Source organism: Carcharhinus amblyrhynchos, chromosome 21 (genome assembly GCF_965287045.1).
Source record: "Carcharhinus amblyrhynchos chromosome 21, sCarAmb.v2.hapA, whole genome shotgun sequence".
In the NCBI taxonomy this organism is placed as follows: domain Eukaryota; kingdom Metazoa; phylum Chordata; class Chondrichthyes; order Carcharhiniformes; family Carcharhinidae; genus Carcharhinus; species Carcharhinus amblyrhynchos.
In genome coordinates, this window is record NC_137344.1 from 46,197,574 (window position 1) to 46,221,603 (window position 24,030).

Consider the following 24,030-nt stretch of genomic DNA (forward strand, 5'->3'; position numbering starts at 1 on the left):
AGTGATGGTCACCAATGGTGGAGGGATTATAATCGGGGATACATAAGAGACCAGAATTGGAGGCACAGTCATGTCAGAGGGTTGCAGAGCAGGAAGTGATAACAAAGATCAGGAGGGAAGCATTATTTAACTTGGGATCAATACAGATCAGTAGGCACAGGGTTGAAAGGTGAATGGGATGAAGAATGGACATCAGTGTTTCAGACTACCTCAAGCTTACAGAGGTTAGAACGTGGCATACCAGGCAGGAATGCATTGAAATGGCAAGTTGAGAAGTAACAAAGCCATCAATGAAGGTTTCAGCAGTAGGGGAGTTGAGGCAGAGGAGTTGCAGTCAATGTAATGGAGGTGGAAGTAAGCAGTCTTGGTGTGATCAGAAACTCAGCTCTGAATCAAATATGACATCGAGGTTGTGCACAGTCTAGTACAGGTTTGGAAGGTAGAAAGGATGGAGTTGGTTGGTAGGGAACAAAGTTGCGGTAAGAAACAGAGACAATGGTTTCAGTCTTTCAAATAATCTGTTGGAGGAAATTTCTGTTCATCGAGTACTGATGTCATTCTTAGAGACAGTGGGGAAAGTGGTCATGAGAGGCCATGGTGAGATAATGTCATCAGTGTACATCTGAGAATCTGCATCATGTGTTCAGATAGTCATTGAGAGGCAGCTGGTTGATGAGAAGTGGGAAGGAAAGGAGTAAAGATGGATCCTTGGCAGTACACTAGGGAGAATGGGACAGGAGTTTAAAGAGAAGACACTGCGGGTGATTCTGTGCCTACATGCAAGTGTCCCCCTCACAGGAGTTTGCAATTTCTACCCTTGTCTCTTGCAAATCTGAGCCTGCTTCCAGAGTTGTTTTTCTTTTTTGTTCTCTGTCCCTTCCTCTCCATGTCTTTCTTCTCTTCTTTATTGTGTGGTGTGCAATTGCATTTCAGACATTTGTGTGTGTGTATGAGGCATGTGTTGCATGTGTGGTGTACATGGTGGGTTTATGTGTGGCACGTGTGTGGTGTGTGCTTGTGTATATGTTGGGGTGGTGTGTGTGTGCGTGGCAGGAGAGAGCAGTCTCCAGCCTGCACATAACCCACCCACAGCTGGAGACACACAAGAGGAGGATGGTCTGGTTAACCATGCCAGTGGCTGCAAATTGGTTGAGAAGGATGGGGAAGGGTAATGGGCACAGTGATACAGGGTGCCAGGTTGGTGATTTTGGTTTGACAGAGACTGGGGGAAGAAAGAACAGAAAGACACAAAGCATTCAGCAATTCTAATCTACCCTCAAATGCTGGGTAAGAAATCCTGGACTGATAAAACAAAAGCCACATGGCAAAGAGTGTTACCATAGCAACAGTTAATAATGTTACACAGAGCTTCCAAAATCAGATATCTAAACATGTGTAATGCCATTGTATTAAATATGGAAAATGTGTTAAAAGCACATGAATGATATCACAGCAAGTAAAGAAAAATGATCAAAACATGTAACTCCCCTGTGTTCCAACAAATCTGAAAACGAACAGAAAATTGAAATATTTTGTGATCGCTTTAATTACAAGAATGTGCTTGGAGAACTGGCTGCTGCCCAGAGGACTGATGACAAGTTATAGGAAATCATTGCTAAATATCATTCTGCAAAGTGGCTCTGAAACACGCAATCACTGGGCACTGGAACAGCAATTCTAATCTGCCGAAAGCTGGCTAATCAGAGAGCGCTTTTCAAAAACTCCTTCTCAATTAGCTACAAGTAACTGGCTTCCCTTACAACTGTATTGAATCCACCCATTCTCCCTCACTGCAACAGTGAACTTCCTCACTACTTTCCCTCATTCCCTCCACTCTGCCACACTAAGAACATAAGAACATAAGAAATAGGAGCAGGAGTAGGCCATCTAGCCCTTCGAGCCTGCCCCGCCATTCAATAAGATCATGGCTGATCTGTCGTGGCTCAGTTCCACTTTCCCGCCCTCTCCCCATAACCCTTAATCCCCTCTCTTATCAAAAACCCATCAACCCGCGTCTTAAAAATATTTAGCGAGGCAGCCTCCACCACTTCAACGGGCAGAGAATTCCAGAGATTCACCACCCTTTGAGTGAAGAAGTTCCTCCTCAACTCCGTTCTAAACCGCCCCCCCTTTATCTTGAGGCTGTGTCCCCTAGTCCTACTATCCTTTCTGAGCGGGAAGAGTCTCTCCACCTCTATCCTATCCATCCCATTCATCATCTTATACGTCTCAATGAGATCTCCCCTCATTCTTCTAAACTCTAACGAGTACAAGCCTAATTTATTCAGCCTCTCCTCATAGCTCAACCCCCTCAACTCCGGCATCAGCCTAGTAAACCTCCTCTGCACTCCCTCCAAGGCCAAAATATCCTTGTGTAAGTATGGCGCCCAAAACTGCACACAGTACTCCAGCTGCGGCCCCTCTAACTCACTCCTCCCAAGGCAGTGAGGTACAGTGCGGAGAGAGTGAGCGAGAGCAAGGGGAGTGAGCGAGAGCAAGGGGAGTGAGCGAGAGCAAGGGGAGTGAGCGAGAGCAAGGGGAGTGAGCGAGAGCAAGGGGAGTGAGCGAGAGCAAGGGGAGTGAGCGAGAGCAAGGGGAGTGAGCGAGAGCAAGGGGAGTGAGCGAGAGCAGGAGGCTTCACAGTGAGGAAGAATGGGGAGGATTAAGGATGAGTGAGGGGAGTAGTGAGGGAGAGTGGAAGGAATGATACAGAGTATGAAGGGTGTGGGAGAGTGAGGGAGTGCATGCAAGAGTAGATGGATTGAGCATTGTCCTATGGGAAGCTTTTTACTTGTAATTAATTGAGAAACAGTTTAGAAAACCATCAGATCCTTCAGTCTCCTGGTCTCACTCTCTTTCCCGCTCACTCATTCTCAGTCCCCTCACTCTGCCTCATGCTTCCTGCTCTCCCTCACTTCTCTGCTCTCCCTCACTCCTTTTCTTCTCCCTCATTCGCCCCCCACTCTCCTCCACTTCCTGCTCTTCCTCACTTTCTCTCACTCAAAGAACAAAGAACAAAGAACAACCCAGCACGGGAAACAGGCCCTTCGGCCCAACGAGGCCGCGCCGCCGCATCCTCCTACACCTAATCTGCCCTGCGTGTCTGCGAGTGGAACCCCTAACTTAGCCAGATTCAGGGGAGAATAGTGTCAATTTGGTAAACCAATCAGCCTAAGAGCACATCTTTGGGGTGTGGGAGGAAACCGGAGCGCCTGGAGGAAACCCACGCAACCACAGGGAGAATGCGCAGACTCCCACAGACACAGGCCCAAATCGTCCCGCTCTCCTTCGTGACCTTCTCCCTGCTCTCCCCAGTATAAATTCAACACCATCCCCACCTCGACTCTTACTCTCAGACTGAATCCCCTCTTTAACTCTTCCTCATTGTCATCATGTTGAACTTACCTGTCCCAAAAAAACACAACAATGGAGAAAACAGAACAAAAGGATGGCCAAAGTTTTAGAATTGATTGTTGTTCTTCTTTACACTTTATAGGTGAGCTGATTTTTTTTTAAACAGTGTGTGGAAAGAAAACTGCTTGGTTCGAATGTGCAACATGTCCTCACTGCTGACCCGAGTCGGAGTGGAGACAGGGGAAGCCAGTGGAGCTGACATTCTAACATTACTCAGGATCGACACGCTCACCAGAGCTAGTCAGTCCAAAAGGCTCAGAGATTAATTCGCCCCAGCTTTGCATGTAGCAGGAATGGTAAGAGCTCAGCTTCGGGCTGAAGCCAGAAAGTTTGAGCAGATTGACTGAAATGTGGTTCGCTGTTTTTTTTTAAGGCAGATCTGCAAAGACTTTATGGGTCAGTGCCAACGTCTTGAACCAATTGTGCTAAGCAGAAATGTGCTTACCCATAAAACTCTTTGCCTGAACCACACCCGAGTACAACTCACATACCCAGCTTCAAGCTCATTATTTAAATTACGGTGCTGTGCAACAACAGTAGGGTAGAAAGTGCTGACCTATTTACTGTACTATAAAAAGAGTCATTAACAGAGGTGAGAAACAAAATGCTTGATTTCCACAGTAGAATGTTTAGACATATTTTTAAAAATCCTCAGGTGTGAATATTCCATCTCTCAGCGTCTGTTCCATCGCATGCTGTCTTGATCTGTGTTCAATCACCATTGCTATATCTGAGAGTTGCTGGCTCAATAGTCCTCATCTCACACAAACAGGCCCAGGATTCAGTGTCACTTGACAACTGAATGATGAACATTGTCCCATGGTCACTCACAGATAGTCTGGTGCACATTGCTTGGTCATAATATACACTGCTTCTTGATAGTGTGATGGATGAACATCAGCAGCTATCACAGAAATGTTACAGTACAGAAGGCGAATACAATAGCACAATATGTGGCAAATGCAACCAAGACAGATGCCGTGGATTACTCAGCAACTCACCTAGACTTCAGTAAACACTGATTCAATCAATCTGTTTGAACCTCTGTCTCTCTCATGAAGGAACCCAAACTTTTCACCTTTGAATTAAATTCCTCCAAAACAGATCCAACTCAGACTTCTTCAATGACTACACACCTCTCAAGATTTCAAAGTCATCTCCCTAGACTCCATTCCTCTGCATCTCTGAGTCTACACTCCAGCCTCTACTTGCTGGTAAAACTCCACTGGGCTGGCACTGCCCCTGGATTTCACCAAGCTCCAATCTCCTCAGCGACAACCAAGCTATTAGTAGTGCCCACGGTTTCTTTTAAGCCCTAACCCTTTCCAGACAGAGCCAGTAATCTTGCTATCCAGGACTTCTCCTAAGCCTTAAATACATAGAGCCATCAAACAACTCCAGGAACTTATCCTGAGCCCCAGCTACAGCGAGCCAGTTAACAGCAATGCTTTTTGCTGCTTGGAGCCTGTTGACAGTAGCAGCTTTACAAGTTGGCTTTTCCCCTGCTTCAGGATACTTATTTCCCCAACAAGTACCATGATAAAATGAAACCCAGAACTCTCTTGAGCTCCACCCACCTCAGTGATGACATAGCCTTCCAAGGCTCACTGAATGCATTAAAATTAATTGTAGTTTTCAGTCCCAAAATGAAACAACCCTCTAGGCTGAATTTCTTTACAGATAGTGTAGACTCCTCATCTCCAATTCTTGAGCTATGTCAGTCTGCCTGTTTTTTATAATCTTAACTTCCTAGCTGTTAACCCCTTAAGTCAACGTGGCCCCAACCTTGTAAATCTGGTAGTCTCCAAGCTGCTTAAGTTGAATATATCCCATTTTCTATAGTTAAACTGCAATTTTTCCAGAACTAAAAAATACCACTTAAATATTACTATGAACCATGAACTTCGTATTTATAACACTTGGGATTGCTAGCCTGACATAGTGGCATCTCAATTGCATTTTACTTCACCAAGAGGTGCCGGTCTATTTTGAAACCACCTTTCCCCAAAAAACAAATTGAAAAATTTCCCGATTTGTATGTGTTAATAAGATGCCTCAAAATGCCCAACTTATGGGAGGCTGAAGCAACCAATCACAACACACATAGTAACACACACTAGTGTGTACAGCGACACGTGCGCACATAATGGCGTGCACAGCGACGCACACACTGACATGCACAGTGACACACACACAAACACTTACAAACACACACACACACAAACACTTACAAACACACACACACACACAAACACTTACACACACACACACACAAACACTTACACACACACACACACAAACACTTACACACACACACACACACACACACACAAACACTTACACACACTTACACACACACTTACACACACTTACACACACACACACACAAACACTTACACACACACACACACAAACACACATTTACACACACACACAAACACTTACAAACATTTACACACAAACACTTACACACACACACAAACACTTACACTTACACAAACACTTACACTTACACACACAAACACTTACACTTACACACACAAACACTTACACACACTTACACACACACACAAACACACACACACACACAAACACACACACACACAAACACTTACACACACTTACACACACACTTACACACACTTACACACACACACACAAACACTTACACACACACACACAAACACTTACACACACACACACTTACACACACACACACAAACACACACACTTACACACACACACACAAACACTTACACACACACACACAAACACTTACACACACACACACAAACACTTACACACACACACACAAACACTTACACACACACACACAAACACTTACACACACACACACAAACACACATTTACACACACACACAAACACACATTTACACACACACACAAACACTTACAAACATTTACACACAAACACTTACACACACACACACAAACACTTACACTTACACAAACACTTACACTTACACACACAAACACTTACACTTACACACACAAACACTTACACACACTTACACACACACACAAACACACACTTACACACACACACAAACACACACTTACACACACACAAACACTTACACACACACACACTTACACACACACACTTACACAATCACAGATTCACACACACAAACATTTACACACAGTCACAGATACATACATGCACCAACACCCACTCATACACATCCACACACAGACACACACTCACATGTAGACCCACATAGTTACAGATTCACACACAAACATATACACCAACAATTAATGACCCACACAGGCAGACATATAATCACACACCCATGCACAAACATTCACATATACATCCACATGCATACAGACACATATACAAACACACTTACATATACACTCACAAATGAATACATGCACTCTTTCACACACACGTTCTCACTCTGACGCTTATAAACACAATCAGTGACACACGCTCGCCTATACGTGAACCCTCTCGGACACGCACACTTAACTGGACTAAAATATTAATCAGTAAAGTAAAACCGTGTATTTTATTTTTACTTCATGAGAGACGGGAATGTGCAGTGTGCACTAAAAGCCAAGAAAAATAAAACCTGATGAGTTTGATCCAAGGATTTATGTCGTTTGTTTGCTCCCTCTTATTGAATATCCTAAATGACTCCTATTCAGCACTCGCAGGGAGAGCTGTCAGACAGCCAGGCAGAGGGGAAAGCCAAGGATTCTACACTCTGTCAGAGAGGGAGGTCCCTGTACTGTCTGCAAATGAGACCCAGACACGGCAACTTGGATCCAGTTCATATCAACATGCTAAAGGAAATCCTCGCATGAAATGCACATCACACCATAGTCACTGTGCTGTCACATGGGCTTTACAGTTACAGCTTTTACTGATTAGTACCTTGTGGACGGATCACGAACTAATAACTGCAACACGCTCTTTTTCCTTCTTCCTCCCCGGAACACACCAACTGACAAGAGCTCCAGCTCTGCATGCGAGGAACTCATATTACTCTAAACAATGAACATTGACAGGCTATTTGACCACTGGGGTATCGTAGCCAAACCCATTTCTGCTCTCTCCCACCTTTCACACAGATGCATTTTCCAGCACAGGTCACGGGAATATCGATGTTAAGTAATCAGGATTTATTCACGGAATCGGAGTTGACACTTCAGTGCAGTACAGAGGGGGTGCTACAATGCCAGGGGTGCCATTTTTCAGATGAGGCATTATAAATGTGTGCCATCTATCTGCTTGTGTGGAAGTTAAGGATTCCATGGCACTGCTTCCAGGGGAGCAGAGAGGTTTTCCCAGTGTTTTGGCCAAATTTATCCCAATAAACATCACCACCAGATGCAAATCATTGGGTCATTCATCTTCTTTACTCAGCTGTGGGATCCTCTGTGTATAAACTGGCCACTGCATTTTATACAGATAACAGCAGCCCCATTTCCAAAGTAAAGCGTGTTGAATATCCTGGGTTTGTGAAAAGCGCTAAATAAATACAAGATCTTCCCTATAAACATTTCAGATTAGCCCATTTCGGCCCAGTAATAACTTTTCAACCCTTTGCCACTTTGTTTGGTGTTTTGTGAAGAAACTCGAACTCTCTCATTTCCTTTGTGATTTTGTTCACCAAAGGGGGGCAAAACAGCAAAAGTCAGCCATATTCATAGAAAACCTTTCCTGGCCTTCAGACATCCTGAAGCATTTACAGCCAACTGCTAAAGAGAGACAAGTTGTTGAAGCTTTTTGTCTTACCCATTAGGGAAAATGCAAGAATGCCAAATTTCAAAATCGCAACAGTTTATACTACAGGTTGCTGGTTGATAAGTCGACTCTGATTGGCAGACACATTGGCATGGAGAAGGTAACAGCTCACAACGCTCCTGGGTAATTCAGAAAGAGCACAAGGCTTGTACATGTTCCTGCTGTTTTCAGTGAACAGGTGCCTGTGTATGAATGCGTATCGCTTTGAGTAAGCGTAAATGAGCCACATTATGAGCTTGACTGATTGGTTGTTAATGTAACCTACTCAGGATTGTTCAGCAAGTGCTGAAAGTGGAGAAGAAGGCATTCGCATGCTTGGTTTCATTGGTTAGAACAGGGGTCTCCAAGCTACGGCCCGCAGCGGGCCCCATCCGGATCAGAGTTTGGAGACTGCTGGGTTAGAACATTGAATACAGGAGTTGGGACGTCTTGTTGAAGTTGTACAAGACATTGGTAAGGCCACACTTGGAATACTGTGTGCAGGTCTGGTCACTCTGTTATAGAAGGGATATTATTAAACTAGAAAGAGTGCAGAAAAGATTTACTAGGATGCTACTGGGACTTGATGGTTTGAGTTATAAGGAGATGCTGGATAACCAGGACCATTTTCCTCTGGAGAGCAGGAAGCCGAGGAGTGATCTTATAGAGGTCTATAAAACAATGAGGGGCATAGACCAGCTAGATAGTCAATATCTTTTCCCAAAGGTAGGGGAGTCTAAAACTAGAGGTCATAGGTTTAAGGTGAGAGGGGAGAGATACAAAAGTGTCCAGAGGGGCAATATTTTCACACAGAGTGGTGAGTTCTGGAACAAGCTGCCAGAGGTAGTAGTAGAGGCGGATACAATTTTGTCTTTTAAAAAGAATTTAAATAATTACATGTGTAAGATGGGTATAGAGGGATATGGGTCAAAAGCGTGCAATTGGGATTAGCTTATGGGTTTTAAAAAGAAAGGGTGACATGGACAAGTTGGGCCAAAGGGCCCGTTTCCATGCTGTAAACCTCTATGACTCTACCACGCTAAGTGCTGCCCAATCTCAGAATCACATCAAACAGCAGATGTTTTATTTTAGGTTTTGCAAGTGGAGTCTTTTTGAAGAGTAGTCATTATTGCTATGTAGAAAATAGGGCAGCCACATTGTGCACAGAAAGCTCCCACAACCAGTGAGGAGGTAATGATGAGCTAATCAGTTTTGTTGAGTAACATCGGTCAAGGGATAGATATTGGCTGGGATGCTGGGAATAGCTCTTTTGCTCACCCTCAAATGTGATCTTTCACAACCACCTGACAGGGGACATCAGCCTAACGACTCACCTAAATAAAATGGCATCACCAACAAAGCAGTACTTTCTCTATAGTGGATTACAAGTGCATATTTGGATTGGAACTTGAACCTACAACCTCCTGATTCGGAGGCAAGTATACTATCACTCAGCCAAGGCTCTTTGGAAGCAAGTTATATGTGTTATGTATAAATCCAGCTCAAAGTTATGACCTTTGCTGAAGGCTGATCAGAAGGTTCGAGGCGATGCATTCCAAACAGTTTCTCTCCAAGCCCAGGTGGACAAGAAGTTCGGAGGGCAAAAGCTGCCTCCAGCTTGACTGCAGTTGGGACTGATTTAGTAACCATGGCTCAGGCATGTTGCATTGGAAGAGAAGAAGTGCATTGCCTGTGCCCTAATTACCCCCAGAGTGCTGGATACTTGGGACTAGTTTCACCTCTAGCAAAATTCTATATTCTGAACCACAGTTAGCTGATTTTTGCATCACTGGGCTATGTATTGATCAGGCTACACACAAACAGACACACAAGTGAATATTCAAGGACAGCTATAGAAACAAAGTTAGAAAATACTTTCAATTTTAGTAGCTTAAAAGTCAACGCTATCTTCTGTAGAACATATAAAACAGAGGTCTTAAAAAATGGCAAATCAAAAGGATTTTAAACAATGAAGAAAGTTTTAAAAAAAATGACCTTTTTTACTTTGGAAAAGAGATGTTGAGTTGACTTAAGATCATGAAGAAAACTCGCAGAGTTGACGCAGGCAAATTGTTCCCTGTGGCAAAGATTTGAACAAAGTGGAGACACTTAAATTAAAGCCAGGGAATCAGGTGAACACCCTTCTCTCAAAGATTGAGGTATGGAGTAAACATGCAGAGCAATGCCATGTTGTATAATGCCTCATCATGTCTCAGAAATACACAATGAAGTACAGTTGTCTTTTGGAAATCAAAACCATTTTGCGCACAGGAAGATTCCACAAATGGCCAACTAGCCTGCCTTTCTGCAGTGTTGGCTAAGGTAGGAACGTTGTCCAGGTGCCAGGAGAACACACTCCACATTGCTGTGAGATTTTTAATCTCATCTTGAAGTGCACAGTTGGAAACCCAGTTTAATGTCATGCTTGAAGGAAGGTGCGAAGGTGCCTCAAGGAGTATTGCACCTTGTCAGCATTGCACAGGAATGTCAACCTAGCAATCCGAGTCAAGAGGCACAAAGACCAGTCACCGAAACCCTTTTGTTATTATTCATTCTTGGGATATATCTCTGGCTATGCCAGCATTTAATGCCCATTCTTAATTGCCCTTCAGAAGATAGTGGTGAGCTGCCTTCTTAAAGTGCTTCAGTCCCTGAGGTGTTTGTACAGCTACAGTGCTGTTAGAGAGGGAATTCCAGGATTGTGACCTAGTGACATTGAAGGAATAGTGCTATATTTCCAAATCAGAATGATGAGTGACTTGGAGGAGAACTCGCTTATGGTATATTTCCCAAATGTCTGCTGCCCTTGTTCTTCTCAGTAGTAGAATGTTGAGAGTTAGGAAGGTGCTGTCAGAGGAGCCTTGGCAAGTTGCTGTGGAGTACTGGGACACACTGCTGCAATTATGCATCAGCGATGGAGGGGGTGAATATTTAAGGTAGTGGATGATGTGCTAATCATGTATACTGCTTTCTTCTGGATGATGTGGAGTTCCTCGAATATTGTTAGAACTGCCACATCCAGCTAAGTGGAAAGAGTTCCTGACTTGTGCCTTGTAGCTCGTGGAAAGGCTGTGCGGAGTCAGGAAGTGAGAATTCCCAGTTTCTGACCTGTTCTTGTAGCCACTTTATTTATATAGCTCATCCAATTCATTTTCTGGTCAATGACAAGCCCCAGATTTAGATGGTGGGAAAATTCAGCAATGGTAATACCACTGAATGTCATAACAACATAAGAACATAAGAACATAAGAAATAGGAGCAGGAGTAGGCCATCTAGCCCCTCGAGCCTGCCCCGCCATTCAATAAGATCATGGCTGATCTGAAGTGGCTCAGTTCCACTTTCCCACTTTCTCCCCATAACCCTTAATTCCCTTGCCTACCAAAAACCTATCTACCTGTGTCTTAAATATATTTAGCGAGGTAGCCTCCACCACTTCAACGGGCAGAGAATTCCAGAGATTCACCACCCTTTGAGTGAAGAAGTTCCTCCTCAACTCCGTTCTAAACTGCCTCCCCCTCCCCCCCTTATCTTGAGGCTGTGCCCTCTAGTCCTGCTGTACTTTCTGAGCGGGAAGAATCCCTCTACCTCTACCCTATCCATCCCCTTCATTATCTTATACGTCTCTATAAGATCCCCCCTCAGCCTTCTAAACTCCAACAAGTACAGACCCAGTCTATTTAGACTCTCTTCATAGTCCAACCCCCTCATCTCTGCTATCAGCCTAGTGAACCTCCTCTGCACTCCCTCCAAGGCCAAAATATCCTTGCGCAAGTGCGGCAACCAAAACTGCGCACAGTACTCCAGCTGCGGCCTCACCAATGCCCTGTATAGTTGCAGCAAGACCTCCCTGCTTTTATATTCTATTCCCCTCGCTATAAAGACCAGCATCCCATTCGCCTTCCTGACCACCTGCTGCACCTGCAGACTGGGTTTTTGCGACTCGTGCACAAGGACCCCCAGGTCCCTCTGCACCACAGCATGCTGCAGCTGTTCGTCCTTTAAATAGTAATCCCTCCTACTATTATTCCTACCAAAGTGGATAACCTCACACTTGCCAACATTGTACTCCATCTGCCAGATCCTCGCCCACTCGCTCAGCCTATCTAGATCCCTCTGCAGACTTTCCACACCCTCCACACAATTTGCTTTTCCACTTATCTTCATGTCATCAGCAAATTTCGACACCCTCCACTCAGCTCCCTCCCCCAGATCATCTATATAAATGGTAAATAGCCGAGGCCCCAGCACCGATCCCTGAGGCACTCCACTAGTTACCAACCGCCAATCAGAATAGCACCCATTGATACCAACTCTCTGCCTCCTATTAGACAACCAATCCTCTATCCTTGCTAACACCTTACCCCCAAGCCTTCTGAAGCAACCTTTTGTGCGGCACCTTATCAAGCACCTTCTGAAAATCGAGAAACACCACATCCACCGGTTCCCCTCTGTCTACCGCACTAGTCACATCTTCATAGAATTCCAATAAATTTGTCAAACCTGGCTTCCCCTTCTTGAATCCGTGCTGCGTCTGCTCTATCAAACAATTCTTCTCAAGATGGCTCGCTATTTTTTCTTTGATGACGGATTCAAGCATTTTTCCAAAAACAGACGTTAAACTAACCGGCCTATAATTCCCTGCCTCTTGCCTGCTACCTTTTTTAAACAGCAGCATAATATTAGCCGTTTTCTTATCTTCCGGCACTTCCCCGGAATCCAGTGAAGTTTGGTAAATAATCATTAAGGCGTCTACTATCACCTGTGCCATTTCCTTCAGAACCCTGGGATGCATTCCATCTGGTCCTGGGGACTTGTCCACCATCAGTTCCGCTAGTCGATCAAGCACTACCTCTCCAGTGACAGTAATCGCATTCAGGCCCTCAACTCCTACCATCCTTCTATCTTTAATATCCAGCAAACTATTCGCGTCCTCCTCCGTGAAGACCGAGGCAAAAAACTTATTTAAGGCCTCAGCCATTTCCTCATCTCCCACCACTAAATCGCCCCTCTCATCCTCTAAGGGTCCAACATTCACTGTAGCCAGCCTCCTTCTCTTTATATATTTATAAAAACTCTTACTGTCCTTTTTTATATTTAGTGCTAGTTTAGCTTCATAGTCTATCCTTCCTTTCTTTATCAACTTCTTAGTCAATCTTTGTTGACTTTTAAACCCCTCCCAATCTTCTACTCGCCCACTACTTTTAGCCACTCTAAACGCATCAGCTTTTAATTTAATACTCTCCTTTATTTCCTCCGATAACCACGGCTGATTATCCCTTCTCCTACGTTCCTTCTTTACCATCGGAATAAATTTCTGCTGAGCACTGAAAAAGATCTCCTTAAAGATCCTCCACTGTTCCTCAGTGGTCCTACCGACCAATCTGCGCCCCCAATCTACATTCGCCAATTCCTCTCTCATCCTATCGTACTCCCCTCTGTTCAAACAGAGGACACAGGTTCAGGACCCTACTTTCTCAACCTCCATCTGCATCAAAAACTCAACCATACAACAATCGCTCGTCCCAAGAGGATCCCTCACAACAAGATCTCTAATTCTACCTGCCTCGTTACATAACACCAGATCTAAGATAGCTTGCTCCCTCGTCGGTTCCATCACACACTGTTCAAGGAAACTATCCCGGCAGCATTCCAAGAACTCTTCCTCAAGCCCACCGCGTCCGACATGGGTCAACCAATCAATATGTAGATTGAAATCCCCCATAATTATCGCCGTTCCATTTCTGCACGCATCATTTATTTACTTGTTTATAGCCTGCCCCACCTCCAAGTTATTATTTGGGGGCCTATAGACCACACCCACCAGCGTCTTCCTCCCCTTACTGTTCCTTATCTCCACCCACAATGATTCCACATTCTGCTCTTTGGAGCCTATACCTTCTCTTACTACCGCCCTGATATTATCCCTAATCAGCAGAGCTACCCCACCCCCTTTTTCCTCCCGTCTATCCTTCCTAAACACTTGATACCCCTGGACATTCAGCTCCCAGTCCCTGTCACCCTGCAACCACGTTTCCATAATGGCCACCAGATCATATCCATTTGTGCTGATCTATGCCACCAGCTCATTCACTTTGTTCCGAATGCTTCGTGCATTCAGATAAAGTGTCTTTATCCCAGCCTTTATCTGGACCCTATTTGAAGGAACGCTACCAACCTTTCTCATGCCCCCTACTCCCTTTATTATTGGGACATCCTCAAAATTTTCCTGCGCCCGTACCCTCTCTTTTACTTTAGACATTGTAATTTCTCCCACCCCTGCACCCTTCCTTCCCCCCACCCCCCCAGGGGACATTGTTTGATTCTCCCTTGTAGGATATGGTCATTGTCTGGGTCTTGTGTGGCACAAATGTTACTTTAGCCCAAGAGTGAATATTGTCCAGATCTTGCTGTATATGGATACAGAATGTCTCATTATCTGAGCTGACGTGATGATATTTGAACTCGTGTCTCCAGTGCATAGTCTGGGCCTCAGGATTACTTACCATGAATACTACCATTGTTGTCTTGTGGTGCAGTGGATACCATTCCTGCCTTTGAAGATCTGGCTTCAAGTGCTGCTCCAGGCCTTGATGACCAAGGAAGATGCATTGACATGGCCAAACATGTCAACTTATAAAAGCTTCAAATAAATGGCAGAGGGCAAAAGTAGGTCAGCCATGTGTCTCCATAAGCAATGGTGAACTAATCAGGAACGAAGAAATTCACAGCTGCTAATACCCTCTCAGGGAATGGTACCTGGAGAAGAATATTACCACTATGCTACTGTTTCTATGTTGTGCTATTTATTGGAGCGAAAGCACAAATGCTTTCAAAAGGATTTCTTTCTGGAGTAAGAAAGATCTGATGGACAACGGGGGAATATTGGCTTGATCCATTAAAATAGGGTCTCAAGTTCTTGAACTGTTTCTAATCAGCAGTATACTGCGGGGTTAAAGTTGTTTTTTTGGGTATCGCACTTCCTTTCTGTTACACCCCATAGCCCATATCCAGTTTTATTGATGGCAGCAGATTGAGGACCCAATTTGTGTTGCTTCCCAAAACCAATTTCTATCCCCTTCGAGTTCACACTGCACTTTCAGGACCAAAACCACTTAAAACAATAAAATGGAAAACAGCAAAAAAAAAGTCAACAGAATGGGAAACCTAAAAGAAAATGGCAATGTAACCTAAAAAAAAACTTCAAAGAGCAGTGTGATTGGAATTTTATTGGCAGAAATCCTCGACTGAAATTCCTGTCTCTGGTATTCCAGTCTCATAATACACTAAATGAGAAAAAGCTGCTGTGAAACTGGACTGGGGCCTACACAAACCTTCAGGCATTGCACGAAATAGCATGTGTTTATCAAGCTGAGGGACCACCAAATGAAGAAAGGAAAAGAACAAACAGAACACTTTAAGTATGAGGTAACTGACTCCCTGCTTCTAGAGGGGAACATTTCACTAGTGTACATTATTCAATTTAAGAAATATTTATTTTGGGGGCTTTTTTGGCCCTTTCTTTCTCTATCAATATCAGCCTTGGTTCAGGGGCCAGGCAAGTACTATATTTCAGACCACTACCTGTACTAGCAGCTGCTGACTCTGTCTCCCCAAATTCCCACTTCAAGGAGGTGCCTCCCTTCCTTTCATGGGGCACAACATCATGCACCCTTCAGTGGAGTGGCCCAATTTGAAAATGAGGAACTGTAGGTACAGATATTTATACATCCCTCGAGATACAGGAATCCGGAGCACTGGAAACTTTACCACAGAATTTGTCTTAAACCAATGACCACCATCACCACTGCGCACTCCCCACTTCCCGCCACTGAAGAAAACATATTATAAATGGCAGTGATCAGAGCAGTTTATCATTAGGAGCTTATTGGGGGGTCTCACCGTGTTAAGAAGATTTTGTACTTGCTAACTTCATTAAGGTGTCAAGTTCACAGCAAGGTCACACCATAGCAACCACATTTTGAAATGTATTTCACATTGATGTTGTTGGTGGGGGAACTGAACCGTAGCAAACTGCTCCAGGCACAAGCACCAAAAATGTTGACTGGGAAAGCTCGAGGCAATCAATGATGCCCCACTGTGACCAAGCAACAAAATGGTTTTGGGTTAAACACAAGCAAACATTGACCGTGCCCCTGCAGGGAAGAAAATCGGGGTCCCACTTTGGCATATGGCATCATATTAAGGTTGAGTGTCTCTAGATCAGCAAGCAGTGTGAAACTTGCACATATAGCAACAGTTCACAAATAAAGAGAGTTTAGCTGCCTGCAGCTAATTTAAATAATGAGAATGTCAGAATAAAAGGCAACTCCTCCAGGCCAGTTTGTTCAGGATTTTTAAAATAATGATAACTGCTGCATTGAACCTATACATTTCTTTGGTTTAATAAATCAGGAATGATTCAAATTACATTTGAATGTCTGGATGGAATCGCTTTATACCACACTAGGGGGCAGCAGCCTGATCCATAAGTCAATGACATGAAGTATGAAGAAGTTATTCTCCGTCTCAGCTTCAACTCCTGCTTTTCTAGGGTTCTAAGTTGCTCCTTAGATAGTCCTGGCCTCCTTTTGCTTCCTATTTCACTGCATGCACCTGGACATTCTGATTCTCCTGAAAGCAGGAGAATCAGAAGAACACAGGCCAGCCAGTAAGAGTTGCCGTCAATATCTGCGGAAGGGCAACAGGGAGAAAAAAAGGTTACTGGGGGAAAGGCGAGAACTGTGCTAAAGGCTGAGGATTGTTGAGCCAATTTGGCCTGAGTTAGGATAGAAAGAAATTCTTGTATTTAATTTAGCACCTATCACAACCTCAGGATGTCCCAAAGCATTTACAACCAACAAAGTAATTTCAAAGTGAAATCACTGCTGCAACTTAGAAAAGGGACATGCCTTCCTATCCTCCATCACCAACTCAAGTCAAATGGTTGGGCCATAATGCCTGTGCAGTAGCATTTCTAATTGGATCTCATCTGTTGTAATGTGTCTTTCACTGATTGAGTACCATTTAATTGTGGCTGTGAAACTGCTGCATCATAAATGGGCATTTGGGCTCAAGAGTAATGGAAAATTCAAAGGGTAGGAAATACCTCAGGTGCAAAACCACTTTTGCTTTGAGAATTATGAGCTCAACATAACATGAAGCAAAACTTCTTACTTCAAGACACTAAGGGCTCAGCACCAACTTCTCATGGGTAACTAAGGATGAACAACAAATGTCAACCTTGCCAGTCATACCCACATTACACTGAACAATGAGAAAAATGGTGTACTAACTTCATAACAAAACAAAAATCAATCTTTCATCTTTGTCCCAAAATACAACAGGACCTTACATAAAATGCCAACCTTACAGCCAAACTTACCCAGATTGTAGACAAGCTGTACAGGAGTTGGCATACTCCACCTACACAACCCTTGTACCCATTTGAGGTGCTGGGCAAGTTGCCACCTAGACTTTTCAATGCCCTCCAGAGAAAGGTATCTGCTGGCCCTACCTGATCTGGCCTACATGCCATTTTGAACCTTGCCCCCGAGACATACCCTCCACCCTGGAAGCCTTGGATGAACCTATATCTGAGGTCACCATTGCAGCTGTCAGAGAAGCTTTCTCAAAAGTCAACCTACAGAAAGCAATTGGCCTGGATGGGATATCCGGATGAGCACTGCATGGATCCTGGCGGGGGTATTCGCAGACATCTCTTTACAACAATCTGAAATCCCTAACAGCTTCAAGAAGACGATCATCATCGCAGTACCACAGAAAAGCTAAGCAGCATGCCTTAATGACTATTGGCTGGTGGCTCTGATATCCATCACTATGAAGTGCTTCGAAAGGTGAGTCGTAGTATGAATCAGTTACAGCCTCATAGATTGCCTGATCTACTATAGTTTGCCTACCATTGCAACAAGACGTCATCTCCCTGGCCCTACACTCAGCCCTGAGACAAGTAGCTAACAGACATCTTTGTCAGACTCCTATTTATTGACGATAGCTCAGCCTTCAACACCATTATTCCTATGAAACTCATCTCTAGACTCCATGGCCTGGGGCTTGGCTCCTTCCTCTGTGACTGGATCCTGAAATTCCTAACCAACAGACCACAATCAGTAAGGATAGGCAACAACACCTCCTCCACAATCATCCTCAACATTGGTGCCCCACAAGGCTGTGTTCTCAGCCCTTTATTCCTTATACACCTATGATTGTGTGGCAAATTCCTCTCCAGTTTGACACCACTGTTGTGTCAGGATCTCAAACAGAATAAAGAAATGAGATAGAGAATCTGGTGAACTGGTGCAGCGACAATAATCTCTCCCTCAACATCAACAAAATGAAGGAGATTGTCATCGACTTCAAGAACTGTAGAAGAGAACATGCCCCTGTCTACATTACCAGGGAAGAAGTTGAAAAGGTTGCGAGCTTCAAGTTTTTAGGTGTCCAGCTCACCAACAACCTGTCCTGGTCCACTCATGCCGACATTATAATTAAGAAGGCCCACAAATGCCTCTACTTTCTCAGAAGATTAAGGAAATTTGGCATGGCAGCTATGACTTTCACCAACTTTTACAGATGCACCACGAAAAGCATTATTTCTGGTTGTATCACAGCTTGGTATGTCTCCTGCTCTGCTCAAGATTGCAAGAAACGACAAGAGGTCATGAATGTAGCCCAATCCATCACGCAAACCAGCCTCCCATCCATTGTCTTTGTCTACACTTACCCGTGCCTCAGCACAGCAGCCTGCATAATTAAGGACCCCATGCATCCCGGACACACTCTCTTCCACCTTCTTTCATCGGGAAAAATATACAAAAGTCTGAGGTCACATTCCAACCAATTCAAGAACAACTTATTCCCTGCTGCCATCAGACTTTTGAGTGGACCATCCCTGCATTAAGTTAATCTTTATCTACACCCTAGTTATATCTGTAACACTACATTCTGCACTTTCTCGTTTCCTTCTTTATGAAAGATATGCTTTGTCTGTATAGGATGCAAGAAACAATACTTTTCACTGTGTGCTAATACATATGACAATAATAAATCAAATCAAAATAGGATTATAGTGATGTCACCTGAGATAACAAGCCATCATTGTAGATGTTCCTCCACCTTCACAGGCAATGGACAATACATGTGGCCTTGCCAGTATCATCCATATCCTGAGAACAAAATAATAATCAGAACAAGTGTAATTCCTGTCTAAGAATCATAACTGGGCATTCAGAATCAGGCCCGTCTGTGAATTTGGTTCTTGAATCAACTCAATGGAGTAACAGGTCCCATCAATGAGGCACCAAATGAGAACTCTCTCTTTGGCTGCTAACTGCACTTGTTTGGCTAGTAGAAAGATCCTTTCTCAGTGGATGAACTGCTTTGGTATTTAGGGTTAACATTGCACTGACACTGGGTGCTCAGCTCTTTATTGCTAATTGACCATCTGTACAGTCATCAGAGGGTTGGCTGCTTTCAGCAGGAGACATGCAGCAGCCACAACGCTGAGCAAAGTACATCGTCACCAATGTAGTGTTGAACAATAGCCACATTGGGGAGCTCAAAGATGTCAAAGCAACTGGTTCCTGACATGTTTCCATTCCATTTGGGGTATTTTAAAGGCACCTAGAGACAGAATATTCCGAAGCGCTTCAGAAACATCTTCAAATTACTTAAGAATATCTTGAACTAATGGAGTTAATGTTTGCTGGAAAACTGACATAATTGGACGTAATGTTGACTTTATATCCTGTCCAATTTTACTCTCCATTGAACTCAAAGTGCTACAATATGGATAAGGAAGAAAAACAGCATTTCATGTGATTCCAATGGGTTTTCTATACAGTTACAATTTCACCTGCATACCATTTTGTGTGTATTTTGAGAGAGAGAGAGAGAGAGAGAGAGAGAGAGAGAGAGAGCGCGTGTGTGTGCGCGTGCATTTGTGTCTGTGCTTGCGAGTGTTTTGGTTAATGTGTTTTTTCTGGTACATTTTTGCAGTCGTCTAACACCTCTTAATGCAAGCAGAATATTTGATTTGATTTATTATTGTCACATGTAATAACATATCGTGAAAAGTATTTTTTCTTGCGCACTATGTAGACAAAACATACCGTTCATGGAAAAGGAAACGAGAGAGTACAGAATGTACTATTAGAGCCATAGCTAGGATGTAGAGAAAAATCAACCTAATGCAAGGAAGTCCATTCAAAAGTCTGACAGCAGCAGGGAAGAAGCTGTTCTTGAGTTGGTTGGAATGTGACCTCAGACTTTTGTATCTTTTTCCTGACAGAAGGTGGAAGAGAGAATGTCTGGGGTGCGTGGGGTCCGTGGGGTCCTTAATTATGCTGGCTGCTTTGCCAAGGCAACAGGAAGTGTAGACAGAGTCAGTGGATGGGAGGCTGGTTTGCGTGATCGTTTGGGCTACGTTCAAGAGCTTTTGTAACTCCTTGCAATCTTAGGCAGAGTTGGAGCCATACCAAGCTGTCATACAACTAGAAAGAATGCTTTCTATGTGTTTGTAAAAGTTGGTGAGAGTCATAACCAATTTTTCCATAGTCTTCTGAGAAAATAGAGGCGTTGGTGGCCTTTCTTAACTATAGTGTCGGCATGGGGGAACAAGGGCAGGTTGTTGGTGATCTGGACTCCCAAAAGCATGAAGCTCTCGACCCTTTCTACTTCTGATGTAACCAAGGACATTTCTCCTTTATGCTTCCTGAAGTCGACGACAATCTCCTTCAGTTTGTTGGCATTGAGGGAAAGATTATTGGTGCCGCACCAGTTCACCAGATTCTCTATTTCATTCTTGCCCTCTGTCTTATCATTGCTTGAGATCTGACCCACTCCAATGCTGTCATCAGCAAATTTGAAAATTGAATTGGAGGGGAATTTGGCCACACTGTCTTAGGTTTATAAAGAGTATAGTAGGGGGCTGAGAACGCAGCCTGTGGGGCACCAATGTTGAGACTGATAATGGAGGTGGTGTTGTTGCCTATCCTTACTGATTGTGATAGGTGAATTAGGAAGTTCAGGATCCAGTCACAGTGGGAGGAGCTGAGGCCCAGACCATGGAGTTTGAAGATGAGTTTTGTGGGAATAATGGTGTTGAAGGCTGAGCTGTAGTCAATAAACAAGAGTCTGACATTGGTGTCCTTGTTATCTAGATATTCCAGGGTTGAGTGCAGTGCCAAGGAGATGGAGTCTGCTGTGGACCTGTTGCAGCATTAGGCAAACTGTAATGGTTCCAGGCAGTCTGTGGGGGCTGGAATTGATTCGAGCCATGACTAGCCTTTTGAAGCACTTTATAATGAAGGATGTCAGAGCCACTGGCCGATAGTCATTAAGGCATGTTGCTTGGTTTTTCTTAGGTACTGGGATGATGGTCATCTTCTTGATAGGGACCTCAGATTGTTGTAAAGAGAGATTGATCCACTCAGGATCTGAGGGCTTGTCCGGGTACCCTATCTAGTCAGTCACTTTCTGTGAGTTGACCTTCAAAAAAGCTGCCCTGACATCTGCAATGGTGACTCCAGATACAGGTTGATTCAGGGTTTCCAGGGAGGAGGGCATGCTCTCGCTGAACACTTGCTCAAAATGGGCATAGAATGCACTGAGCTCATGAGAGAGGGTGTGTTGGAGCTGGCAATTTTACGTGTCTTCATCCTGTAGCCTGCTATGTCTTGCAGACTTTGACATAGTCGGTGGAGGTAGGTGTGGCTAGCCTGGGACTCTAACTTGGTCCGGTATTGTCTTTGGTCTTTGATGGATCTCCTTAGGTCGTATTGGCTTTCTTGAATAGGTCAATGTTGCCTGACTTGAATGCCTCAGACCTGGACTTCGGCAAGCAGTGGATAGCCCTGTTCTTCTATGGTTTCTGGTTGGGGAACACATGGATTTGCTTCTTTGGCACACAGTCTTCTAACACTTACTAACGAAGACAGTTACTGCAGTGACATACTCGTTCAGGCTGGTCGCAGAGTTTTTAAATAGTGACCAGTCCACTGACTCCAAGCAGCCCTTAGGAGATCATCCAATTCCTCAGACCAACATTGCACGACTTTCTTTGATGGATTCTCCTGCTTCCGTTTTTGTTTGTAAGCCGAGAGCAGGAGCACCGCCTTGTTGTCTGATTTGCCAAAGTGTGGGCGGGAGATAGAGCGGTAGGTATGTTTGATATTTGTGTAGCAGTGGTCTAGGATGTTTGGTTCTCTGGTGGAGCAGGTGGTGTGTTGGTGGTAATTTGATAGTACGCTCTTGAGCTTGGCCTGATTGAAGTCCCCGGCCACCATGAACAAGGCCTTGGGATATTTCATCTCAAGGCTACTTGTAATGGTGTATAATTTCATCCAGCGTGATCTTCACACCTGGGGTGGGATGTAAACTGCCATCAGGATAACAGAGATTAACTCCCGTGGAAGGTAGTAAGGGTGGAGGATATCAAAGCAGGAGACAATATTTGCCTCTTTAATTTGAACTACACGTGATAACTGTCTGAGAAATAATTGCAACTTAGATTTATTAAAACGTTGTTCTAATACACTTCCCTTCTTCTCCTGCCTTTCCCTGAGACACAACCTGCACCATAGAGAGAGCAGGTTGCAGAATTTTCCCAAGATCTCTCTCGGTATTGTTCAATAGTCAGTCACTGAAAATTCCCATCCTTTTGGCATCCTCTGCCTATGATGGCCTGGTAGAGATTAGGGGCTGACCATGCACGTATGCAGAAACAAGAGATGGTAGCCCAGAATAGTTTCAGATCATTTTGTAAATTAGCCAGAAATTTAATCTGGCCTTTGCTCCTCGTGTAATGAATTCCACTGGGCTGGAAGCAGCCTTTGTGGTAGTGTTTAATTAGGGCTGATATAAATGCAAGGACAGTGGAAATATGCCTTTAATGTGGTTTTGCTAATGAGGAAGACAAACCAGTGATGAGCATATGCTGGTTAGGAGCAAATACAGAGATTGATATGAAAGTTTGCATTGCTGCCACTAGATGCATTCATAATGATTTCAGGCACCTATATAATCACTTCCAGGCACTCTTAGACTGAGCTATGTGCCCACATGCTTGGCAAGCTAACCACTGACTGCAGCAAGAATTAAAACAATGCCCAATGGTTGCACAGTAACAATATATTTGTAGTAACAACATGCCGATCTGTGGAACATGGGGTTTGTTCCCATGGTATGCTGGAATAATAATATGATTGTAGGCCAGTATCCAAGCAGGCAATTGGAGTGGTAGGGAAGTCCTAGAATATATGCTTTCCAAACAGCATTTAGAGATTAGACAAGTCAACCCAGTTGCCCATCCAGAACCCACAGTGTGGGGAAGGCCAGGATTAGACTGGAGAAGAAAATATTTTGAAATAAGAAACAAACACCTTGATAAAATAAAACATTTTAAATAATGTAGCCTATAATAGCAATCTATTATTTGTAGAATAATCCTCACTTCCTGCACACATATATTATGCAATACATCCTGTAAACTCTGCTCTGTTCATTCATTTATTACTTGCAAAATAAGCTAGCTTGCTGCTTTTTAATTGGTTTTCTCTGACTGGGATGTTTTCTAATTCACCTGGGTGGAAGTGGAGTATGAGAGATTACAATCTCTAGATCACATAATGAGGTATTTAATTTTGATGACCTCATGATTAGGCACTGGACAAATAAAGACAAACTCTGGATTGTAAGGGACCGACAGTCCATTTATAGAGCAGACTGTTGATGCTGAATGAGGGAGAATATCTAGTGTAGAGCTGAAACTTAAAACAGTCACACGTGAAGAATGGTCACTTTGATGTGCCAGAACACCGGTGTGGAAAAGTATACCAGC